This window comes from Lacerta agilis, chromosome 16 (assembly GCF_009819535.1).
Source record: "Lacerta agilis isolate rLacAgi1 chromosome 16, rLacAgi1.pri, whole genome shotgun sequence".
NCBI classification, from domain to species: Eukaryota; Metazoa; Chordata; class Lepidosauria; order Squamata; family Lacertidae; genus Lacerta; species Lacerta agilis.
The window spans coordinates 834,312-852,182 of record NC_046327.1 but is presented as its reverse complement, the minus strand read 5'-3'; positions in this window follow the sequence as shown (position 1 = coordinate 852,182).

Sequence of the window (17,871 nt, the reverse complement as noted above, 5' to 3'; positions counted from 1 at the left end):
ATTACGGCGGCTAATCGGGGCTACGTGGCCCTCTGCTAATGGGTCTGGGCTCTAGGGGCTTGCCTGTGACCTAGCCAACGACTTTATCCGAGGCAGATGTCAGGCAACCAGGTTGAAGGCCTGGCAAGTTCCAGCGCCCTGGCAGGGGGAGCAGGGATCCGGAGCAGGGTGCTAGCAGGTTGGCATTCAGGGGCCACCCAAACATTTTGCCACCTGAGGCTAAGAACAAGGTGGTGCTTGGTGGTGCCTTCATTGTGCACCTTTAGGGCGCCAGGCGAAAAATGTAACCGGGGCTTTGCTTTGGTTGATTGGCATCCAATGGCCCTTTAAAATGTTTTGGGGAAGGGGGGGATTCTTGGATTTTTCTGGTATTTGTTTGTTTGTTTGTTTGAATTATATACCACCCCATAGTCACCTTTGACTGGACTTAATTGTCCAGGGTCCTTTACCTTTTACCTTTATACCACTCTATAAGTCAGGATGCGGGTGGCGCTGTGGGTTAAACCACAGAGCCTAGGGCTTGCTGATCAGAAGGTTGGTGGTTCGAATCTCTGCGATGGGGTGAGCTCCTGTTGCTCGGTCCCTGCTCCTGCCAACCTAGCAGTTCGAAAGCACCCCGAAAAGTGCAAGTAGATAAATAGGGACCGCTCCGGCAGGAAGGTAAACGGCGTCTCCGTGCGCTGCTCTGGTTCGCCAGAAACGGCTGTCATGCTGGCCACATGACCCGGAAGCTGTACGCTGGCTCCCTCGGCCAGTAACGTGAGATGAGTGCCGCAACCCCAGAGTCATCCGCGACTGGACCTAATGGTCAGGGGTCCCTTTACCTTTACCACTCTATACCTGGGGGTCTCAGGGCAGTTCACAGAATAAAATCAAGAAATAAAACTACAAAATACGTAATAAAAATTAAAAATAAAAACAGCAACCCAATACATAATAATAATAATAATATAATAATAATAATAATAATAATATTCCATGCACAGTAGCTGTCGGATCTTATTCCAACACTGGCAATGAGCAGAGCAGTCTAGCTCATCGGATGCATGGGAAGCCTGGGAAACAGAACTCTGCTCTCGAATGGAGGGGGGAGGAGATACAGTTCAGTACCTGCTTCCGAAGGCTGTTGCTTCCGTCTGCCCAATGGTAGGGCCATCCCTGCTGGCCTGCAAAGGGATTGTCTTCCCTCAACAACATGTTGCCCAGAGCAAACGCTAGGACTGAGGGAACATTGTCCAGGCAGGCCTAACCTAAGAGTCTTAGCTACACATTTTGGACAGTACTGGCACCACTTCTCATTTGTTTGTAGATCTAGATGACCACCAATGTACTATGCTCCGTGTTACAGTACGAAAGAGGGGGCTGCAGGAAATCCGGAACCAGGGGAGAGGGGTGGGGCAAACCTTTGCTTCATCTCACGCTTTAATGCAAGGCAACCTAATGGACACTTTCTGAAGCAATACATGAACTGAAACACAACTATCCTTTGGATTTCACACTTTTCTGAATTTTGTGATACAGTTCTCCAGCAAAAAAGAAAAAGCAAAAAAAAGCAAAAATGCATGTATTTGTGAAAATAACATATAAGAATGCCTTATATTAGGGAATTTGTTTGCAAAACTGTGTATAATTGGCAAAGTTGCAGAGACAAATGTGTGTATTGTGGCAGATGCACTTTAAAATTCTGGCAAATTTTCCCCTTAAAAAAAAAGGGAATCGCAAATTGCTGCAGAAATGTGGAGAACTGAAATAAAGAAGGGGGGGGAATGAGAAGCCGAGAAACCACAATTGCTATTCCTCCATCCCTATCTGGAAGTTTTGAGTCTTTGCGTTCCTCTACATCTGTTTAAGGGAATAATGGCAGCCATTTTGTGCTAAGGAGTGTTTTCACCTTAGCGTCACCTTGCCTTGAAAAGCAGCAGGGTGTGAATGTGTTTAAAGTACTTAGCTACCCGTGATATTGTTATCTCCTGCATCTTGAGAACTGGTTTTCTGTTTAGTGTTTATGCACAACTTAAAACAGACAACTGAACTCATAACTTTCAGGTATGTTATAATATTGACTAAATATCTGAAGGGCTGTATGATCGGAAAAAATTATTGTGTGTGCAAACCAGTTTAAAATGCATGTTTTGCAGTTCCAGTCTGGCTACTCTACATGAGTTACTGTATTTAGTAAACAGAGCTAAACCCTTCTTTATTACATGATCAGTATCTTCACACTGAGCTGGAGTTAAATGCTTCCTTTGGCTGAGTTCACAGGGAACGTCATCTCAAGTAGCTGGAATTACGGCACACCAAGTTTCAGGTTATAGGAAGTGACGATCCCTCAGTTATGATGGCAACCTTGCGCTAGAAGTATTTGGGTCGGGGTCAGGGATAGCACACAGGTCTATTCTGGATTGAAATGTGTTGAGGTCAGAAAGCAGGAATAAACACAGAAATGAATGCAGGAATGTAGCAACTGTTTTCATTATTCGTTGAACAACTACTAGCTAAATGTGATATGAAACTCTTTTTGCTAAGTGTTGACCTTAAACCAACAGTAGCAACACAGACATATGGAATAAGCCCACTCACCCTCTTCAATAACGTTGTGGCCTGTTTTGACCCCAAACCAGCCTCATTGGTCTCTTATTATTTGGGTTGGGCTATGGGAAGTCCGATGCCTGGTCCTGCATGTCTGCTCACCCTTTTCATGCAGCGGCATTGCGGGACGAGGAGGCTTCAATGGGGCCCGCCGTGGGAATTCAAACTGGCTGTGCTCTTCCTGATTGGCGGAGGGGGCATGAACCCCCTCCGCCAATCAAGAATCTTAGCCTGCTCCCTGCTTTGGCAAATGGGGCTGCAGGCTGGGACTTGGGCTGTGCCAGGGGTGGAGCTTCCCTTGCCCATTTAAGCAGCCCACACCTGGGACACCGCCTGTTTGTTCCTTTGCTGGGGTTTTCCCCCGCCCACCACCCTTGGTTTAAGCTGATAGCCAATGACTTTGCTGTGGCTACGGTGGCCGCTGTCCTTCAAGGAGCCGGGTAGGAATTTGCCCATCGGGCTAGCTGGCACTGATCTGGTAGTTTTGCCTACCTCATAGCAATTCATCACAACTGGTTGGGCACTGGGGCAATCCTTTGTTTTGGATGGAGGGGAGGTTGTAGTCTCCACCTGCCCCTCCAAACACTGGGGCATCCCGTTAAAGGGATCTGGGGGTAGTGGCCAAGTCTGCATGCCTGGGGGGGGGGGGCAGGGCCGAAGGCACTCCCTCAGATGGCAGTCCCTGTGGGTCACCCTATTGAATGTAACTCTTAGGAGCCCCAGCCTGGATTGACCACATGTCACTTCCGGCAGGTGGGCAGGAAATATTTAGATTGCCCCATGCCCAAGCCAAACCTCTTTCATCTGTATTCAATAAAGTCGTTGACCCAAAACCCAGTCTCATTGGTCTCTTATTATTTGGGTTGGGGTATGGGAAGCAGTGATGTATGGAAGTGAGAGCTGGACCATAAGAAGGCTGATCGCTGAAGAATTGATGCTTTTGAATTATGGTGCTGGAGGAGACTCTTGAGAGTCCCATGGACTGCAAGAAGATCAAACCTATCCATTCTGAAGGAAATCAGCCCTGAGTGCTCACTGGAAGGACAGATCCTGAAGCTGAGGCTCCAGTACTTTGGCCACCTCATGAGAAGAGAAGACTCCCTGGAAAAGACCCTGATGTTGGGAAAGATGGAGGGCACGAGGAAGGGGATGACAGAGGACGAGATGGTGGACAGTGTTCGTAGCTACCAACATGTGTTGGCCAAACTGCGGAGGCAGTGGAGGATAGGCGTGCCTGGCGTGCTCTGGTCCATGGGGTCACGAAGAGTCGGACACACTAAATGACTAAACAACAACAACATGGGAAGTCCAATGCCTGGTCCTGCAATATGGGCAGGTGCGTTTGCGAATAAAGGAAGAAAGCATTTTAGCGTGGACACAACCTCCTGTTCTGAGACAGAAGAAATCTCAGAGAATATTCGGGCATTTTGTAGGGCTCAGCCTATCGAAGGGTCTTTAGGGTTTGGCTCATCACCTGATGCCAGACATGCATTCTGATGCTTACAAATGTTGGCAGCATAAAAGACTCTACATATCATTGAATGATTATTGAAAAGTATTTAGGGCTAGGTTTCTGCTAAGATTTAAAGCAGCGTTCACAAATATTCGTTATATCTGCTAATATCAATGAACAGGATACACGGTGTAATTTATATGAACAAAAATTTTATTGTAGCAGTAGCATTGTCTGTCTTTAGCTGAATTTTTTTGGTTACTTTCTAAATGGTTCTACATCAGTGGTTGATTATGGTCTGCAGATCAAAATCAACGGAAAGATAGAGTATGCTGATGTGATCTAATACATTTACTCCAAGGAGGGAAAAAAATAATTGTAGACACTCCACCACAAATAGAATACACTGAACATTTAGACTCTGTCCAAGGAACTATAGTAAGAAAATGTCTCATTTCATAACTGAGCACCTTGCTTCTGTCCTATTCTCAATAAATGGGGAACAACTGTTCTTTTTCTTTTTTCTGATGATTTCTACATTATTAAAACAGTCTTCTAGCAGGCCAGTTTTCCCATTTACTATATTGGGTTAATATTGGAAAACTAATAAAAAATTTATTTGAAATAAAAAATCCCATTTACTCTTGAACTTCTTTCTGTATTTTTCATTATGCTCACACAGGAGTCCCAAAACCCTTGCTTGGCTTACTAGCCAGAGTCGCAATTTGTGATCTGCACTGACTCCTTCCCGCACCCTTTGAAAATCTTTTGTGCGCACCAAAGAACTTGCAGGGGAGAAGGAGGGTTTTGCCAGTGGACTTAATATTTGATGAATTATTGTATATTTGCTGGAAGCTGGGAAACCCAGCCAGATGGGCAGGGTATAAATAATAAGTTGTTGTTGTTGTTGTTGTTGTTGTTGTTGTTGTTGTTGTTAGGGTCAAGCTCTTACGTTGCTTCTACTTCCTCCAAAGGCCAGAAATATCTAAGATAGAGGCTTTCATAGCTCTGCAACCAGCAGAAGCGCCTCTGCCAGCATGAAATGTGAAGTCCCTCCTCTCCAAGGACTCAGCTGTGAGAGAGAAGATGGATTTTCAATGCGTTGGGTCTGGTTGGGCTCAGCTGGAGATATTGATGGTAGCTGCCCTGTCGAACCTCGGTTCCTTGTATCTTTCCCTCTGCCACGGCACAAAATAGGTATTGCTTTGAGGGAGACCCACAAATCGAGTAACACAAACAAGAACATTTTCCTGCTTGACCAAAGGAATCTCGAAAAGAATTGTGGGTTGGAAAAGTGCCTTTGGGAGTCTCTCAAATTTGGTGCATGATAGCAATATGCCTTCAGCCCTCACCTGTTTCTGAAAAGAGACAGGGAGTAACTCTCTTTTTGCTACAGCTGGGGCCAATCCCTGTAGAAAATAATGATTTTTCTTACCCCACAAATTCTTTCTACAGCTTTGAACGAATAAATGAACTTCCCCCAAAATGGAGGTGGAATACAAATCATTTTGGAACTTCATATAAATTCAATTGACATTTTTCCTATGCTCTGTAATGTGAACACACCTCAGCATTTCCTCATCTTGGCTGAGAAATAATGTGCCAAATACCACAAGAAAGGCTGTTCTTCTGGTTCCGCAAACCTGGCTAATAAAAAGAAATAAACTGCGTTGGAAGAAGCACAACCCCCTCTCCTTAAGCCCACAGGATTTCTCGGCCTTTAGAACTAAACCAAAGGAGGTCAGCCATGTTTCTTCTTGTATCCACACAGAAAATCTTAAAGTTTGCCCATTAGAGGCAATGAACATTAATACAGAAAAGGTTAAAGTATCAAAATGTTCAAAAAGGATATGTAATTTAATGGGCTCTGTAATAGAAGGCTCAGAAATTGAATTCGACATGTGGAAGAGATAGAAACTTATCCACCTAAGTCTGTAGTCCTTCAACGTTATATATACTGAAATATTATAAAGTTGCCTTCCAGAGAATCAAACTGGGGACAAGAGCAGACACAGTGAGCAGGCTGCAAGGGAAAATATTTCGTTGATTCAGAGCCAAAATGAGAACTTTGGGACTAGCCAGATATTCAAGTTAAGAGGGTCCACTGAGGATGTCTTGCTCAAGGAACACCAAGATCCTGAAGCTGGCAGGGACTGGCTGGTCGTGTGGGAAATCCCCTGACATTTCCGGATAGCCCTGCTCTCTGGCGACCAGTACAAACGGTTCTGTTGGTGAGTACCAGCAAAAGGACTCTCTCCGTGGTGACCGTCTCTCTGTCAAAGGCCAGGGAAATTAATAAGGTCCCCCTCTTTCTTGTCCTGTAGAAAAACTTAGAGGACTTATAGCTCTCTATACATATTTATATATTTATGAGTGCTCACTGGAAGGGCAGATCCTGAAGTTGAGGCTCCAGTACTTTGCCTCCTCATGAGAAGAGAAGACTCCCTGAAAGACCCTGATGTTGGGAAAGATGGGGCAGAAGGAGAAGGGACGACAGAGGACGAGATTGTGGACAGTGTTTCTCGAGAGCGACGGCATGAGTTTGGGCAACAACTGCGGGAGGCATGTGAGATAGGGTGCTTGCGTGCTCTGGTCCATGGGGTCATGAAGAGTCAGACACGACTGGAATGACTGAACAACAACACATACATATTTTATTGCATTGAATAATGATTATATAGTTGGCCATTTTTGATACTATTTTACCTGCTACTGTTTATTTTTTAATGATGTTTTGCTGCTTTTCTTGGTATTTTAAATCGTGAATTTTTAGTGTATTATCCTTGATTTGTTGTAATGTGCCGTTAGATGGTAAATACACCCTAAAAAGGCAGGCTAGAGAGGGACTCCCATAAAACAGGTGGGATATAACTGCTTTCATAGAGGAACAGCCATCGCTAGCACATCTTATTCCGAGGATTTGTTGTTGTTCAGTCGTTCAGTCGTGTCCCGACTCTTTGTGACCCCATGGACCAGAGCACGCCAGGCACGCCTATCCTTCACTGCCTCTCGCAGTTTGCAAACTCATGTTATAGCTTTGAGAACACTGTCCCCCCATCCTCATCCTCTGTCGTCCCCTTCTCCTCTGTGCCCTCCTCTTTCCCAACATCAGGGTCTTTTCTAGGAGTCTTTCTCTCTCATAGGGTGCCAAAGTATTGGAGCCTCAACTTCAGGATTGTCCTTCCATGGAGCTGTCCATGGCTGATTTCCTTCCAAATGGAGAGGGTTTTGATCTTTTTGCAGTCCATGGACCTCAAGAGCTCCTCCAGCACCATAATCTCAAAAGCATCAGTTTCTTTGGCGATCAGCCTTCTTGATGGTCCAGCTCTCAGTTCCATACATTACTACTGGGAAACCATAGCTTTAGCTATTGGACCTTTGTCAGCAAGGTGATGTCCTCTGCTCTTTAAGATGCCTGTCCAGGTTTTGTCATTGCTTTCCTCCCCAAGAAGCAGGCGTCCTTCTAATTTTGTGACTGCTGTCACCATCTGCAGTGATCATGTAACCCAAGAAAGTGAAATCTCTCACTGCCTCCATTTCTTCCCCTTCTATTGCCAGATGTGATGGGACCAGCATGGAATTCAGGTTCAGCTCCGAGGTGTGGAGGAGGGTGAAACTAGGGTTGCCATATTTCAAAAATGAAAACTGGGACACAAAGGTTTTTTCAGCTTTTGGGGCAAAGATGTTGATCTCTTCTTCTTCCTTCTTCTTCTTCTTCGTCTTCTTTCTTCTTCTCTCTCTCTTTTTCTTTCTTCTTTCTTTCTTCTTCTTCTTCTTCTTCTTCTTTCTTCCAAAGTTGTTGAAAAATCTAAAAAAAAGAGGAGGATTTTTTTTTTTAGTGATTTCTGCCGGGACACTGTTTCCAACTGCTGTATTCCGCTATGTCTGGAAAATTCCGGACAGATGGCAACCCTACTGGCAATGGTGAGAAGGAACACGTGATCAGGGCTATGCACTCCCCTCCTTTATACAGACAAGAAAACCTGCTCAAAATTTACTTTACGGACATTGGAGACACTTAAGGCCAGCCTGTTTTCAAAAAGATAAACGGTCCCTCTCTCACACATAAGATATGTCTAGCAGACACACAAAATACGGGCTAGTCGACTGACAAATCTGCACATCGTTGTGAACTCTCCTTGCACAACACGGTGCAGTTTCTCCCATCATCCAGTGTCAGAAAGCAAGGAAACAGCCCACAAGGCCCAACACATCTGCTTTTTTACAATCTGTACATAGAATTCACATCTCAAATCAAAAGCACTTCCTCAAGACACAGTTATGAGGGAAACCTGGCCGGCCAAAACCTATTTTCTTTAGCTACTTCTCCACTCAAGATCTGAAGGTATTCTAAAAAGTTTTGGTCTCCGAAACTTGATCTGATGCTCTTCAAAGAGCTGATTAGTTAAGTGTTCATTAATTAGTTAGCGTTTTATTGGCATAGGATTTGGTGTTTTTAAAAACCCAATTTTGTGGATGTCCTATCCTCTCCCCGCAGGAACTGAATGAGTTAAAGTGTCAAAAGTTGTCTAGAAAAATATAACACTGTTTCCCTGCTTCCCTTTTTCATCACCACATGTGTATTTCGGAGATATTTATTCATTTTATTTCTATCCCAACTTACTTCCAAGGAGCTCAAGGTGGCAAAAATGGTTTGTCCCATTTTTATCCTCACAACAACCCTGCGAGACTGTCACTGGCTGAGGGCTTGTACACAATTACCTTTTGCCTTGCACTTTCCAGGCACAAGTCTTGCACTTTATAGCTCTGTGCCTAACGCTCTTTTGCATGGATAAGCACCAAGTGAGGATTTGAACCCTGGTCTCCCAGGTCCTCACCTAACACTCTAACCATTACACCATACTGCCCCTTCACAGAATACAGTTCACTCGGGGATGCTATTGGGTGGGGGATAAATCTGCCCCTTCCTCCTGTTGTTGTTCTTTCCCCCAGAGTGAGGATGAGATTTTTGCTTTCTCAGCTATATCTCGGTTTGCAAGATCTTTGCTTTGTAACTTAGAAGCCAACTGAGAGCCAAGCCAGCCTCTGTCTGCAATGCACCGCCATCTTGGGTTATGTCTCTTGGTCACACAAGAATGAAATGGAATATTGAGGAACTGGGATAGAAAGGTGGGAAGTGGCTTTTATACACACAGAGAGAAAAACACCTACCAGCCTAAAATAACAAAATTGAACCTCATTTCAAGTGAGCTTCTGGATCTCATTCAGTTTATAAAACACAATTCATTTTTTTTTATTTGTTTTGCTCCATTTCTTTTACCTATTTGCTCCTTTAATCTCTCCTAAACCCTGAGTTCCCTTTTGGTCACACTGTGATAGCATTAGCCATTATTATTTAAGTTTATTCCGGAGGGAAATGTATTGTTAACCGGCTTATAAATTCAAGCCGCTGTTACCCATTGTACCACTGCTGCTCTGAATAAACGCAGCAAGCCGGAGTCAGAAACTTTGAATGTTGAATCTCGCGAAAAACCAAATCATAGCATCTCAAAAAACAATTTCTGTCGGAATGGGACTCATCTGCAAAATCTTGTCCACACCCAGGCCTGCGGTTGTCAGAAGTCCTGCTGTTTCTCCTCTTCTTCATGAAGGCCCACTGCCACCTGTAGGTCTCGAGAAGCATCCACATTTGAGAACTTGCCAGGGACAAAAGGAAATCCACACCTTAGGAATTCCAAGAGGAAAGTGGAGAAATGAGTGGATTTGAGGTCTGTCCTGATCCAATAGGATTTGAAGGGAGCAACTGGTTCTTAGCTGACCAGTCCTTGAAGGGTTGCTATGAGAGCTAAAATATAACCAGTTGTTTAATTGATGGGAAAGAAAGAAACCTGAATTTTTCATGTGATGAAGTGCACAAAAATGTTCGCCACAATAAATTTATTTCAGGCAACACAAGACTCCTTCTTGTTTTTGCAACAGATGAGCACAACTACCCGCTCTGGAAGTTGCAAATGAATACGGTTCGGGTTCCATATTTGTCCGTCCCCCCCCCCGACACACACAATATCCTTTTTAATGGCTTCTTCTTCTCCCCCCCAGATAATGCTAATGACTTCGGTGGTTTCAAAGGCTGTTCATGCCTGGTAGAGGCAGCAGCCGACTGAAATCTATCTTTGTTTGCTCGGCTTGTGAAAGCAAAACCTCCCAGGCCGCTCTGCTTTCTTGCTCGAAAGAGATAACAAATGCAAAATGAGTCGTGGTGGGCAGCTTCCACCCAGAGTGCGGTAAACAGCGGGAGCTTCGGCCCATATCTGGGAACCACAACACAAATACTTTGGCTAGAAAGAAAAACAAAGCTGTGAAGGAAAGGGACCCACTCTGCTTACTGGTAAAACTGGGATTTCTTAAGAGCTCTGTCAATGTTTGCAAGCAAAGGTTTTCCTCTTTGGGAGGCAATATCTCTTGTACTTGCGTTTGAGCACTGTTTGCTATCTGACTGGCGAAGCGATGACAAACCTAGACAGCATCTTAAAAAGCAGAGACATCACCTTGCCGACAAAGGTCTGTATAGTTAAAGCTATGGTTTTCCCAGTAGTGATGTATGGAAGTGAGAGCTGGAATGCCCCAAATTCTTCATATGTTTCACATGAAGAAACATTTTCAATTATTTCTTCTTCCATTTTATAGTGTGCAATACATTGGAAGTGAGAGCTGGACCATCAAGAAGGCTGATCGCCGAAGAATTGACGCTTTTGAATTATGGTGCTGGAGGAGACTCTTGAGAGTCCCATGGACTGCAAGAAGATACAACCAATCCATTCTGAAGGAAATCAGCCCTGAGTGCTCACTGGAAGGGCAGATCCTGAAGCTGAGGCTCCAGTACTTTGGCCACCTCATGAGAAGAGAAGACTCCCTGGAAAAGACCCTGATGTTGGGAAAGATGGAGGGCACAAGGAGAAGGGGACGACAGAGGATGAGAGGGTTGGACAGTGTTCTCAAAGCAACCAACATGAGTCTGACCAAACTGTGGGAGGCAGTGGAAGACAGGAGTGCCTGGCGTGCTATGGTTCATGGGGTCACAAGAGTCGGACATGACTAAATGACTAAACAACAACAATCTCCATATATATATGACTTTTTTTAGTCAGAACTTGCTGGAACTGAGTTCCGGCACCTCTCGGGTGGCACCATTGCCATTCTAAGAGAATGAGGGTGTTCATGGTGAGCTCTGACACCTCTTTTTCTAGAAAAATAGCTACACACAAACACACACACACAAACACACAGTGCTTTTTTTTTTACTGAAAATGTTTAGGGGTACTCTTATTTTCTTACTGATATTGAAACTGCCCCTCAATGAGGCCAAACTTAGATTCACAAATATTCAGGGATATGTGTACCCCTGCGTACCCCCAGAAAAAACCACTCTGTGTGTGTGTGTATCCCAGAAAACATAACAAAAGAAAAGCAGTGGCCCCACACATTTAACCACTGACCCTCCTTCATTCAGGAGATTGAAAGTGAAATTGGAACCCCAAGCTCTGTTTTCTCTCTCCTAGTAATCCTCTGTCAAGAAGCTGTCAGTCACTCTCCCCTTTCACAAAAAGATCAGCAACTTTTTTAAAAAATAAAGTGTTGACTTGAGAGACAAAACAGCTCTGATATGTACCCTAATGGTTACTTAGAAAGTGTTTTAACACTCAGCAAGACAACGTCCACTGGGTCAAAAATGGCTGAGAAGGTTGAGCCTCAGAAATGCAAGGTTCCTGGTTCGATAAAGCTTGGATTGTTTCTTCTGAAATAAGAAATTTGTATACATGCCCATCAGATGTCAAGGAGATAAAGAACTGCACAGCTTCAAGAAGACATCTGAAGGCAGCCCTGTATCGGGAAGCTTTTCATCTCTGACATTTTATTATTTTTTATGTTTTGGTGGAAGCTGCCCAGAGCGGCTGGGGAAACCCAGCCAGGTGGGCGGGGTAACAATAATAAATTATTATTGTTATTGTTGTTGTTGTTGTTAAATTCTTTCCATCAGTTTCAGTTATTAACGATAACCTTTTAATAGGGTGGTGGTGGGGAGATATATTGTGCCAGCTCAGTTACGACTCATTTTCTTTTGTCTGTAATTACTGTTTTTAAAAGGGTAAATGTCCGACTGCCCCCCCCAGATGCAGTGTACTTCTTAACTGACAAGTACCTGTGTTAAATGATGGGAGCAATACCCTTGGAGAGGTCAAGGTGCGTTACACACGACTTAAGAGAATTTAGGAAGGGCGCCGTCATCTAAAAGTCTGGCAACAGAGGAAAAAGAAGGGAGAGTTTGGTGCTTGAGGCGGAAGCTGCAATGGAGACAAATGGCTTGTCGGGCTGAAATCTGCTCAATTTCTTCGTGGGATGAACATGCTCATATGATGCCTGCTGGTTTGCAACACAATATTTTATTGCCTGGCTTTAAAAATAAGTACTCTGCTCATGAACCAGAAAGTATTTCATTATTATTATTTTTTAGTTTTAAGAAGGGGTTTTCTTTTTTCTTAACCTTATGCTTTTGGATTCTGTTCCAAAGATTTAGCATAAGCTAAGAGCTTACGGGGAAGAAAATTTAAAAGGAGTGAGTCGCAAAACTACATCTGGCCTGAGAGAACTCTCTTCCATGAAGGCAGCTCCAAGAAATAAAAAATTAAGCCCGAAATAGCAGTAGCGTCTTATGACGGCTCCCTTGCCTTCCCGATCCCTTAATTATCTCGTTCTGGAATAGAGGTGAACTGGAAGCAGTGTGTGTGTGTGTGTGTGTGTGTGTGTGAGAGAGAGAGAGATAATGGAGGGGGAGGAATGAATTGAGGACAAAGAACATTTGTTCTGAAATGTTTCCACCCACATGTTTGTAGCTAATGTCCCTGTCCCTGCGATGCATGAAATGGATGCAGTCTTATAATTTGAGGAGCTTTAAAAAGTTTCTTCTTGTACACCAGCTTGAACTTTCAGCAGAAAAGTTGTGTGGGAAGTCCGCTCACCTTTCCCCGTGGGCAGCGTTGTGGACAGACAGCCAGGTTTCAACAGTCCCCCAGTCAAAGGGGCCTCGCCCTACATCACGCCAGCCACACCATCATTGCTGGGGGACAGCCCCAGGGTGTGAATCCTGTCCGAAGCCTGGCGTGGGATAGGGCCATGTCACAGCCCCTACAGGGACCCCTGGGGGTGCACCTATTTGATGTAAGTCATAGGGCACCCCCTGTCAGTGGTTTACCCTTCCATGGACTCTCTGCAGGTGGGCAGGAGTCGAGATATAGCCTGGCTTCACCCCAATGCCTAAGCCAAACCGCTCACATCTGTAACCAATAAAGTTGTGGCCTTTGAACCCCTAAACCAAAATACTCCATGTCAGTGTGTCTTTTGTTCTCCTGGGAACTTTGTGGCTTGGGTTCTTGGCACGCAAGAAGCTACTAGACGTGGTGTAGTGGTTAAGAGCGGCGACTCGTAATCTGGTGAACCGGGTTCGCGTCTCCGCTCCTCCACATGCAGCTGCTGGGTGACCTTGGCTAGTCACACTTCTCTGAAGTCTCTCAGCCCCACTCACCTCACAGAGGTTTGTTGTGGGGGAGGAAGGGAAAGGAGATGTGAGCCGCTTTGAGACTCCTTAGGTAGTGATAAAGCGGGATATCAAATCCAAACTCTTCTTCTTTCACAGTAGCCCACCAAACATCTGCCAGGATGGGTCATGAGTCCTGTGGACAGGAGGTGGGGGGAGGCTTGGGGTGAAAATGTGAACTGGAGGAGCTGGATCCTGGAGAGGAGCCCGGTGGCGGCGGTGGGGGGGGGGAACAGGCGACACCGATCCAGGTCCAGAGGAGGGGTCCAGCAGATTGTGCACTTCTCTTCCTGAGCTGAACATCACACAGCACAAGGATGTGATTCTGGCACTGCCTCCCGTCAAGGAGTTGCCTAAAGATAGGTCCATTCCATATAAACTTATGTTCACATGTGGTGGGGTGTAAATATGTACAATTTATTTATTTTTATTTTTTGGCAAAGGGTGTTTAAGGAGATAACAGAAATCACTGGGTTAAAGCTGACAGAGAGTCCAGAGGTAGCACTATTATCAAAAGGAAGGTTCGCAGGCCATGAAGGACTTGCTCACAAATTTATTGACAGCGGCACGAATTATTATTGCTAGGAAGTGGAAGGGGCAAGCAGAATATGAAATGGAAGAATGGTATAAAGAGGTGTGGGATATAGCTAATGATAAATTAACATGTGCCATTAAGGTAAGACGGGGAATATGCAGGAGAAATGATTTTGAGGCGATATGGAGGGTGTTTGTAGAATTTGTACTGTTAAAACGGAAAGGGGTCAAGCCGTTGCAAGAGGTGTTGAAATTTTGGGAGGTTGGATAGTTACATTGGAATGGTCTTGGGGGTGAGGGGCACATTTTTATTTTTATTTTTATTTACTCTGTCCCAAAAAAGAAAAGGATCGATCCATAAGTGAGCTGGCCCTCTTGACTCCACCTCCATCACTGAGGATGTGAAAACATTTGTTTGTTTGTTGTTTGAAAAAAACATTTGCATACCCCTGTCATAAAAAATATCAAAGTGGTTTACAAAACTATAAAACCATGCATTAAAGGTAAAGGTAAAGGGACCCCTGAGTGTTAGGTCCAGCCGTGGACATCTGGGGTTGTGGCGCTCATCTCTTTACTGGCCGAGGGAGCCAGCGTACAGCTTCCGGGTCATGTGGCCAGCATGACTAAGCCGCTTCTGGCAAACCAGAGCAGCACATGGAAATGCCGTTTACCTTCCCACTGGAGCGGTACCTATTTATCTACTTGCACTTTGACGTGTTTTCGAACTCCTAGGTGGGCAGGAGCTGGGACCGAACAATGGGAGCTCACCCCGTTGCGGGGATTCAAACCACCGACCTTCTGATCAGCAAGCCCTAGGCTCTGTGGTTTAACCCACAGCGCCACCCGCATCCCAAAACCATGCATTAAAAACCACAAAAAGTTACAAAGGGGCATCAATTGACCATTGTGGGAGGATGTATTCTTAATCACCTGCCTAGGCCTGGTGGAATAAAAAGGTTATCAGCATGCATTTTAAAAATTGGTACAGGGGGCTCCTGGTGAATCTCTAGTTGCAGCACGGGTGCTCAGTTGTGCCTGACATGGCGGGGGGGCGGGGGGGTCTGTCGTCACATGCACAATGAGCAATTGCACATTGCAATGGATGATCATCCCATGGAAGACTTGAAAGCCCAACTGGGGCAAAAGGCATTGTGCAAATTTGGTTCATTTCATGTGGATGAAGTACGAAGACCAGATGCCAACAATGTTTCAGAAAGTCGGCTGTGATTTATTTTCCTGTGTGCTCTACATTTCAAAAAACTTTTTCAATAATTTTCTTTCCAAAAAATACCTAAAAACGTATTCTGGACCTTCAAGCCAGTGAAAATGGGGTTTGGGAGTGGAGCTTGATTTACAGTATGGCACATTCCTTGCCTGGATCGCCGAAAAGGCAGAAAGTTAAGTAAAAAGCAGCTTGAATGGATATCTGGGTGTGAAGTTACATAGAGAGCACTAATCTGTGCTATGGAATAAAGAATTACACACCTGTTTTCCTCCCCCCCGCCCTGCATCCTCTCGCAGAGCTAGACTCGCAGATCACGCTACAATTAAGGCCCCGTGTAAATCATAGAGATAAGGAGCAAAATAGATTCCCTGGGTTATAGTCAGGGAAAATGAGATTTCATGCCTTGTCTCAAGTCAAGAGAGCAATCGCATGGGGGTTGTGTGAATGATTTCCATTTCTCAAATCTTTACCTAGACTTAGCCTTGTGTCATTTCCAAGGCAGCCTGTGTCTGTGGGGGAGGATGTGTGTAGATTCATTTAAATGGTGTAGATCTGTTTAAACCATGGATTTATTTGCATGGCGAGCCCTACCCTATTTCTTAGATAATGAAACACACGGACACCAATTTTTTGGGTTAATGGGATAAATGAGGCCGCAACTTCATTGGTTACTGATGTGAGTGGTATTGGCTTAGGCATTAGAACTGAACCGACTATATCTGACTCCTGCCCGTCATGCAGTCAGTCTCATTAGGGTCAACTACTAGTAGGGGGAGTCCTGTACATCAACTGCGAGCTCCCCCAGGGTCACCGATGGGTGTGGCATGACCCTATCCCATACGCGGGCTTTGGACGAGATCCACACCCCTGGATCCCTTTAACAGGAGGGGCAAGTGAAGGCCACAACCTCCCCTCCCATAAACCAGGTTTTACCGATGCCTAACCGCCAAGCCTTACGAAGTTGTGACGATTACTACAAGGCAGGCAAAAACCACATGGCTGGTGCCAATTTGCCAAGTGGGAAAATTCCTACCTGGCCCCCTCAACAGGTGACCAACCGTAGTCCATAGCAAGGCCAAGATGGCGAACGCATGAAAATAGGGTGGGAGGGCAGGAGGAGAAAAGGAGACTGAGCCCCTGGCCGCGCGGATGTTTAAATCAGGTAAGGCATGCCCCCGGCCGACCAGATTGGCTGGCCATAGGACATGATGTGGCCAGGACTCCCAATGACGTGGGTGGCATCGCCACACCCCCTGCTGCACATGGGGAGTGCTCATGGCCAGCCTGCAACTCTGCCCTCCTGGGAAGGTGAGCGGTTCTGTAGAAATGCTTAGCTGAAGAACTCTCATAGCGGGGTAGGAGCTGGAAAAAATGCCAAGATTTTTCAAATCCCTTTGGGTAGATGAGTCTAAAAAGCCTGGGACAGAAATTTTCATGGCCCTCTGGCAGCTCTGGTGGCTCCTTGACCAGAAGTTATGTATTTAGCATTAACTCTGGAAGTGTAGACTCGATTCTGACCGAACTAAGCCTCCTAGAGCAAAATATACGTAAGGGGTGCTGAAGTAAGACGATAACTGGTTCAACAACTTGGAAGATTCCAGGAACCCCAGGGGGGAAACCCCAAAACATCAGGAGGACCCCAAAGCATCAGTGAAGTGGTGTATCTTTAGCCTATGGCCAACCTGAAGTGCTCAGAACACCTGACACAGCTTTAGAGCCCCAGAATTTGGAAGAAGATTCCTGCACCTGCAAAGTCCCTGACTCAGTTCACCACTTCTCCTGGGCATCATCTTGAGAAAGGCCCCGTCCAAAGATCTCAGCCTCCAGGCTGGTACATAGAACTGGATAGTTGATGTATATCCATCAAGATTAATGGGTGCTTTTAAGGTGCTCTCCCTCAAGCCAACTGCATTCTGAAACTCAGTTTAAAATTTGTGATGGCCAGCTTTCAAGGAACGAACAAAAGGAAGCGAAGGCAAGTTTTGTTGCAAAGGCATACACTATATACTGTAATGGATGTTCTCCCTGAAGCCTCAGGAACTGGTTCAGCCTTGTGCTCGTTTTATTCGGCTTTGCTTTGGGGGGTCTCTGTCCTTGCCTAAATTGGAACAGTAGTCCACTAGCTTCTCAAGATTCAGAAGGCCGGTGGGAAGGAAGCTGAGCTGTGCTGGGAGAGAGATGGAAAAGCTGAGAGAGAGCAGTTTGCTCCACGCTTGCCTGACACTGCTGATTATCGTCTGCACAGAACAGGCTCTGAAGGAGAAGATGAAATAAGAAGCAAAAGGGGGACTCATTTAGACTTCCTGAAGTCATTCATCAAGAGCTTAAGAAGCAAAATGTTCCCAAACTTGCGGAGCAGCCTAGTGAAACCGGAGCTGATTTCTTGCTAAATTCCAATATTAGTCACAGTTCTGTGGCTGTCGCCTTTTCTTTTCTTTTCTGGTCTTCCCACTTTCTCATGTCGAAGAAATGTTATTTTGGGGAGGGGCAGGAGCTGGCACAGACGTTGGCCCCCCT